Source organism: Ischnura elegans, chromosome 6, assembly GCF_921293095.1.
Source record: "Ischnura elegans chromosome 6, ioIscEleg1.1, whole genome shotgun sequence".
Lineage (NCBI taxonomy): Eukaryota > Metazoa > Arthropoda > Insecta > Odonata > Coenagrionidae > Ischnura > Ischnura elegans.
In genome coordinates, this window is record NC_060251.1 from 117,143,680 (window position 1) to 117,151,612 (window position 7,933).

Consider the following 7,933-nt stretch of genomic DNA (forward strand, 5'->3'; position numbering starts at 1 on the left):
GAAGGCAAATTAAAATTTTGTCCAGAGGTCTATTCCATGCTGCTTGCAGGTAAGTGATCACCCCCTGCCCACACCCTGGAGGTTGCTCTCAAGGTATTATGTAGAAGTAGATGTTATGAAAACCGGGCAGTGTTCACTCGAATATGTAGTGAATCTTACAAAGTAAATGCTTACATTTTCCAATCATTCGTAAAGGTTTTAAATGGAGACATGTGACCTAAGGCCGATTTCACTGGTCCGAATGAGATCGAAGATTCCTTATTTCGAGCCAGGTTTGAGTTGCGTCACTTATGTCGAAGAAAATTTGAGAGTAATAGAGTCGGATTAGCCCCAAAACCCGTGCTTTAACTATGTATCGGCGTTCTCAGAATAACTAAAATACCTAAGGGTTCCATTGTCAGAAAGAATATCCGGTGGAGTCGATTTCTTTATTATATTACCTTCATAATTACGGGGCTGAACTATGAGGATTTACGACGATTTGTAGTACTATCCCAAAGAAGAGGATGGAACAACATAACCTGTCTCGTTATGACGTCTACGTCATAGTTTGCTCTCAAGCCAATGACATACAAGAGAGTAATATCAACTGTTGCACTGAGGCCAAAAGAAGGATCGCGGCAGCCAAGAAAACCTATCAATTAAAGAAAAGTCCCTTCGTAAATTTCAGGGTTAATGGCACTTTGTTGGGTTCCCCAAATGAGGAGGATTACAAGAAATGGGTAGACCGACATAAAATTGATTGAGAAATTAACGCAAGAAGCCCAATGGGAAAAAGAACCGACGCAAGAAATGAAAATAACAAAGCAACACTAGTCTATTACTTACTCATGCAACACAACTTCATACAGAATTTCACAAAAGGAAAAATTCTTTGCAAAAGACAATTGATGACCGAGAACATCATACGAATAGGTATTGGCGATGGAAATGGGATGAATCTTATGTGCAATGACATGAAATATGTAGAATGAAAAGGTTAAAAATGGAGATATGTCATAAATTATGGATGTAGCACGAAGAAAAAACATATCCAAGATAAAATAGAAATTACTTATGGTAATTTTTAATACCTGAATATAACTTCAAATACCTAATTACTACGTACTTCTAATAAGACAGTTAAGACCAAGTTATATATTAAACTATCTAGCTTTCGCGAAGCCAATCTCAAGGCGTATTTCAATAACCAGTGCTTAAAGTTAGAAGTGATTCCTCAGTACGTCAATCTGTGTAGCAAAACACCTTCTATGCTGTAGAGTTTTAAATTTAAGTGTTTAAATTACCGTTTGTAATTTCAATTTTATTATAGTTATATCACAATTCCACCAAAAGAAGTCTGAAACGACTACATCAGTACGAGGTACAACAACTCCAGAAAAGAAATTCTTCAACATCTACAGAAATATCTGTGGAATATAGAATATTCTTCCATTTCTGTATGAACGGAAAGGTTTTCCAGGTTTCGCTAGAAAGCACGTCCTTCTTGGCCTCTGAGAAAGCGTGTACCCTCCCCCTCCTTCTCCCATTCCCTTCCCCAATTGAGAGTTCAGTGGATAGAACACCACAGAGATACAAGGCGCCGCTTCTCAAAGGGTACCGGCTGAAAAGCATTCGACTGCGGCAACGAGGGAAAGTTTTGAAACAAGAATGACATACACAAACCCATATTTCGACTGCCGAAGTTTTTCCAAAGACTAAATAACCACGTCAATAACTCTAGTGGTTCTTCCGCAAAATTCAGGAAGCAAATGTGTGAGCAAGTTATAATTAATTGCTCGTATCTTTTTAACCAAATATTTCAGAAAATTAAGTTTTATTTTCTATCTGTGGAGGAAATGTTTAATAAAACCTCGAAATTAGGAAGTATGTGACACAAGAATTCCTGTTTGAATATCTTTGGAAAACAAGAAAGTGACAATAGGTATTTAAATCCTACTCTGAAGTGACTAAAACAACAGCCGAATATGTCACTTAGCTGATACACGTAAATATCTATAGCAAGGAATTCTTAAATATACGGAACTGACTCAAAATCTAAATGCATTTGTAGGAATTGGATGATTAAATTCCGAGCCATTTCCATAAACGTTTATCAATACTGTAGATAGTAGGAAAGATCGAAAGATGTTGGCGTTGCAAATAATGGAGCTCATTTCAATAAATTTTCAGTCAGTTTCTCCAAGACGAAACTATTAAGATTTATTTATTAGGTTTAAATGTTGTCGGAAGCCGTAGAAGTAATAAAGAGTATCATTGGGACATTAACGTCTTAATTTTCCAAAAGAACCAATCTGCTGGTTCACCAAGTGCCAATATGCTCATAAGACTACTCGTCAAGCGTATTCAGAAGACGTTGATTTCAATAATGAATGCACAAGTGTAGTTGAATTTTAGAAGCCACCGTTGAAGCAAGTTCACTATGCAAAGACAACTCCGTCGCATATATCTTAAGAATTGTATCAAAAAACCTAAACGCACCAATTTCCACGCATCTCTTTTGGTATCTTCCCTGGCACATGAAGAAAGAACTCCATTCAAGGTGGAACAAGCCAAATAACAAAAATTTTTGTTCATTAATTTAAATATGTAATTCCATGAAAAAATTTTCTATTCCAAGAAAAGACAAAATATGCATTAGAAATGGCAACAATTTGGCATATAACATAATAAAACGTTGTGTAATAGTAAACATTGAAATAAACTTACCATTCGTTCCTCAGGATCACTCTCCAATGTACAAGAACTCCAAGAAATATCACTCGCATAGCTGACACACCAAAACTTTTACATGAACTCGATATGCTGAAAATAATCGGAGAAAGACACACATAAACATAATGATGTTATCATGCACGAACTGAGTGTACGAAATATATAAAATTTGAAATATTATCGCAGCACCGTCCCGCTATTACGATGACGTAAAATTTTAGGTAGGAAACAAAGCTGTTGAATAATGACAGTCAATACACTAATTTATTCGATAACCCATCCTCTATGATTGCTAAGTGAATGTAAGTTAACGGCCGGGAAGAGAAAATTTAAGAAAAAAAAACAGAAAGGTTTCTGTTGGTTAAATGCCAAGGAAATTCCCGAATATCTGCAATAAAGTAGGTCAATTACAACCTTTTGCCGGCTTCAAAAAGGAGCGGAGTCTATTTCAACTCTCAAAACGAAATATTAAGGAATATATCTTGAAGGAACTCCGAATAATACCATCGTAAGGTAAGGCAATCTGCGGTGAAATGGCACAGCCTTACAAATATTCAACTAACTTGGTGTCAAAGTCGCGAAAATTCTTATACAATTTTCTTGCGGTAAGAGCTAAGACGACGTGAAAACTCGATTACAATGGCCTCTAGCCAACGACGGGAGACGGATCATTATATTTTATCTGTTCTCAAAACCCATATAAATCACTCAAGAAGCACGTACGGATGACCTTCAAGCACTTCGTCGACGACACACAAATACTCAAATAAGAGAAAATTATACAGAGTAAACCTTCGTGACTAAATTATCACAATATGACTACTGGATCGCTGCAATGGAGAATTTTCCATCACCTGATGCGTGAGATAATCAGATAACAAGCAGTACTAAGTGATGAACAATTTAGACGTATCCCGCATCACAATAGCAATCGGACCGTGAAAATGAATAATCGATAACAATAAGGCACGGATTGGAAAAATATCCCCAGTACCCCCACATCTATGGCAGTAACAGTGAAAGCTTACAAATCACTGGCGAAGATATCACGAAAACACTTTCTTCAAATCTTAAGGTTCTTTGCTATGAGTAATATCTTTTCCGCATGAATAAAGTTAAATAAAGCAATCACTTCACGTATAATTATCATCGCAGCTAATTCACTGATATCTTAAACACTAAAATAATAACGTAATGGCGTAGTTATGAAATAGGGAAACGGTGACTTAAACATGGCTTAGTTACTTACCTCTTAACTCGAAGACGACTATCACCAGACTGAGAGGGGTCGAGGCTCCCGAAGATTCGAAAATTGAACAGGCACGTGATTGGATAAAACCTATGACGTCATGAAAATAAGCCCGATATATTTTCGTAAATATAATAAAAAAGACTAAGTTTTGAATAAATAAATAGGATATCATTGAAATTAATTTATAGATGTAATACTTTATATAAATTCATTTTATAAATATAGTTTACCAAATAACTCGCGTAATAAGTTCGATAGTTTCAGTGCTTTTGACTCTCCAAAGGTTTCGGTGCCCTATTCAACCAGACGTCGCTAAATTCCATCATTGATCCTCCCCACTCCCTAACTTCCTTGGAGTTTCTTGTCTTAGTAACCGTCAGGAGACCATGAGTCATCCTCCAGTGTCATTTCAAAAACTACTTCCGCACTGTCAGTGTAACAGTGTCTACACCACCGGACCACCGTCTATAACTTCATCGACATCGGCTTGCACAATGAGAAATTTTAAAGGAGTGAAAAAACGTGTGCATGTGAGGTTAGAGTAGGTTAATAACATTTTGCAAACAGCGGCTTGCTGGGAAGAAATTCACGTGATTTACCGTGATTAAATGAGTGAGTAAATTATTATTAATTTGTTGGATATTATTGCTAACATAATCTGCATTACATTTCTTAGTGCGCCGGTTGTCGGCAAATTGTTATCATGGTATATAAAATACTGTCGATTTTTAGGATTTTATGACTCAATTGCATTAGTTAGCTACCCACTCAACAGCTCCTTAAGAAGTGGCAATGGTAAAACTGATATTATTTCAAACTTTGGTATTCTCCGATAGGTTCTCTGAAAAATAAACCGTCTAAGAATTTTTTGAATCTCTCTCTCTTATTTTTTGTATCCTATGTACATTTTTTCGGCATACTTCTTTGTTACTGTTTTTCTGGGCAATGGTCCTAAAGTAACTGCATTGGATCTGTTTTACTGCTTACAGAGAATGTGAGTACGGAGTGAGGGGAAAATTTGGTACGGACGTGCTTGAGGAACAGAAATGCACGAGAGGGATCGTGATTACGTGAAAATTGATGTGCAGGTATTATGAATTAATTGCCGTCATCACAGATCAGCAATCCGAAGTTGGGTTTGACGCAGCTCTCATTTCAGTTCATCTATGATCTATCATTTTCATATTTACGTCTTTTCAAACCAACGTTCGGTCTGAGGTATTGAGTGAGCGACGACATTAATTATATTTTTGTAAACACCCTCCAATATACTTCTACAACGCATCCCAAATTTTCAATGGCGAACTACGTGCCATCATCATAGTAACTAATTAATGTTAATAACAGCCTCGATTGATATTCCCTGAATTCATCTGGTTGCATTGGATTCAATATCTGCATTGTTGTTCCTTCTTCAGTCCCAAAAGAGTTTTTAGTGCTTCTTAGATTTCTCGGGTTATCTCCCTGTTTCCCAGAAATATTTAATTAGCATCCAACAAATGTGGTCAGTAAATGACATTCTCAGTTTCCGTTATTTGTATTTAATCATCTCATCATCCGTGATGTAGATAAAGATGTAATTTTAATGCTAATAATTTATTCAAAACATAATATTAATGCTATAATTATCTGGTATACCAACTTCCAAAAACCTTTCTCATGTCGTTCTCTTTCGTTTAATTTTTCAGTATCGTTAAATTAAGCGTTTTTCCGGGTATTAATCCGGGTGTTCGTCGGAGCTGCTGTCACATATATGAGGGTGAAGTGAGAAGGAATTTGGTGCGAGAAGAACACATGGTACGAGCACGCCGGTGGAGCAGAAATTCATAGGAATAATCGTGAATACGTGAGTGAAAAAATTAATTTTAATTTACATTCAAGTGAAATTGGAGTCTATAAGTGGGCTGCACATACCCTCCCAGGCTCTACGTCGTCTCACACACACACATATCTGAATACTAAATTCTCAAAAAACAGATGAATCGCTGTCGTCTCTCTACATCCATCATGAGTGATAGTTTTTGGCAACATTCCACAGTGTTTGGTGAGTGGGTACCGCTGAATAGATCATTAGATATGAGGACGGGGAGTAGGGTAATTCTGAACGAATGTCCCAGCAGAGGGAGTATATTTAGCCTCAATTTAAGTCTGTTTATGACTATTTCCTTTGCTGTCTTTCGCCATCTCCCACATTAGTACAGAGCTTGGGTTTTCAATGTTGACATCGGATTATTGGAGTTTCGCGTCTCGTGTACAAAAAATGTAAGAAAAAGATCGACATTTTTATTATATTAACTTAAACAGATGTCCTCCGTCGATGCAATCCTTGGAAGTAACAAGCGACTATCACACCGATGTTCTTCCTTCCGCGACCTTCAATTCTCAGCTCATTTACGAGGAACCGTTTGGGCCCCCAACTCCAAACTCCTTCCCCACACACCTACCATAACCGTCGACCTCAACTTAGAATGAATGGCCTTGGCTCCAACTTAAATTCCCGTTTCTTTCCAGCTGATTCTTTCCAGCTGATTGCATTCGTTCAAAGTACAGCAGAGCATCGGTATATAATCAGAATTGTGAATGGACCAAGTCCACATTATCAAAAAGTATGCATGTACATTAAACGTGAAAAAAAATTGAATTCACTATGGTTTGTCGTTAAATAATAGAAGACGGTAAACGAAACAATTTCATATGCTTTTTTAAGTAGTATTTCAATTAAGCATTCATAAACATTTATGTATGTACTTTTTAGTCACTTCATCTCTTGTTCCGCTAGATAAGAATGCTCAGTATCAACGGTCATTGTTTGTATCATTGTTTTTATATCCGGCTTAATAATAATCTACTGTGCTTCATATTCCACAAATATTCTCTTGAATTGGAAGAAAAGTTTATATATTAAATTTTAAATTGAGAAATCTCAATATTATGTATTTTTGGCTTTCTAGAATGTGAAATAAACAATATGTTTTAATTAAGGATAAAAAATCAATTGTTGAAATTGTAATTTCGATTTTATGACTTTCAACTGTTATTCATACGGACTGTCTAAAAAGCAAGTACATGGTAGGAATTAAAATACAAGTACTAATGTGAATTTATCACATTGTGTTTGAATCAAACATAACCGTATTTTTATGTAAGTATGTCAACTAGCTTTTCGTCAAATGCCAATCTGTATTTTCGTGTTCCGTGTTAGGAACGTACTGTACTGCAATGCTCAAGTCTTTTTCACAAAATATAACCATTTGACTAATTATGGATTAAAGCAATCAATGAATTATTCTTTAAATCACATAACACACCGCGAATCAATCGTGACATTCAATTTTAGGACTTGATATCTTTAAGATTATTTTCATTAGGGAGACCCAGCCTGCTACCCGATGAATTCAAGAGGAAATTTGGCTCATATCAACTTATGACTGAGCTCAAGCTAAGGTACGGAATTTTAAGTTAATGTGAACAAAAAATACCTTCTTTGAGAATTTCATTTCATTGCTGGTTTAATGTGAGGAGGAGAATACGCCGTAAAGATGAGCATAATATCACCTGCGGGCCTAATGTTACCGGTAGAGAACCTTTAATTATAATGTGTATAGAAAAAAGTCTCTTTGAATTTGTTGACGTTTTATAAAAATGTTGTTGGTGTGGATTCATGATGATATGACCGCTTCTTCTATGTATTTTATAGAAAAATGGCTGCACATATGATACACGAAATAAGGATTAGTAGAGTGACGGTAACGTAACCAGTTTGGTCCCAACATAGTACGTCGAGCGTCAATGGTAATTCTGTATTGCATCGCATAACTTCCATGCGATTAGCGAAAGGGAAGATTGTTTATGCGCATTTGGATGCCAAGAACCATCATTAAAGGTAAGATTAGTGGCCATTCATGGGTGAGTCGATTTAAAAATATTTTAATTTATTGTATTCCATTTTAATGTGTTCCCTTATTT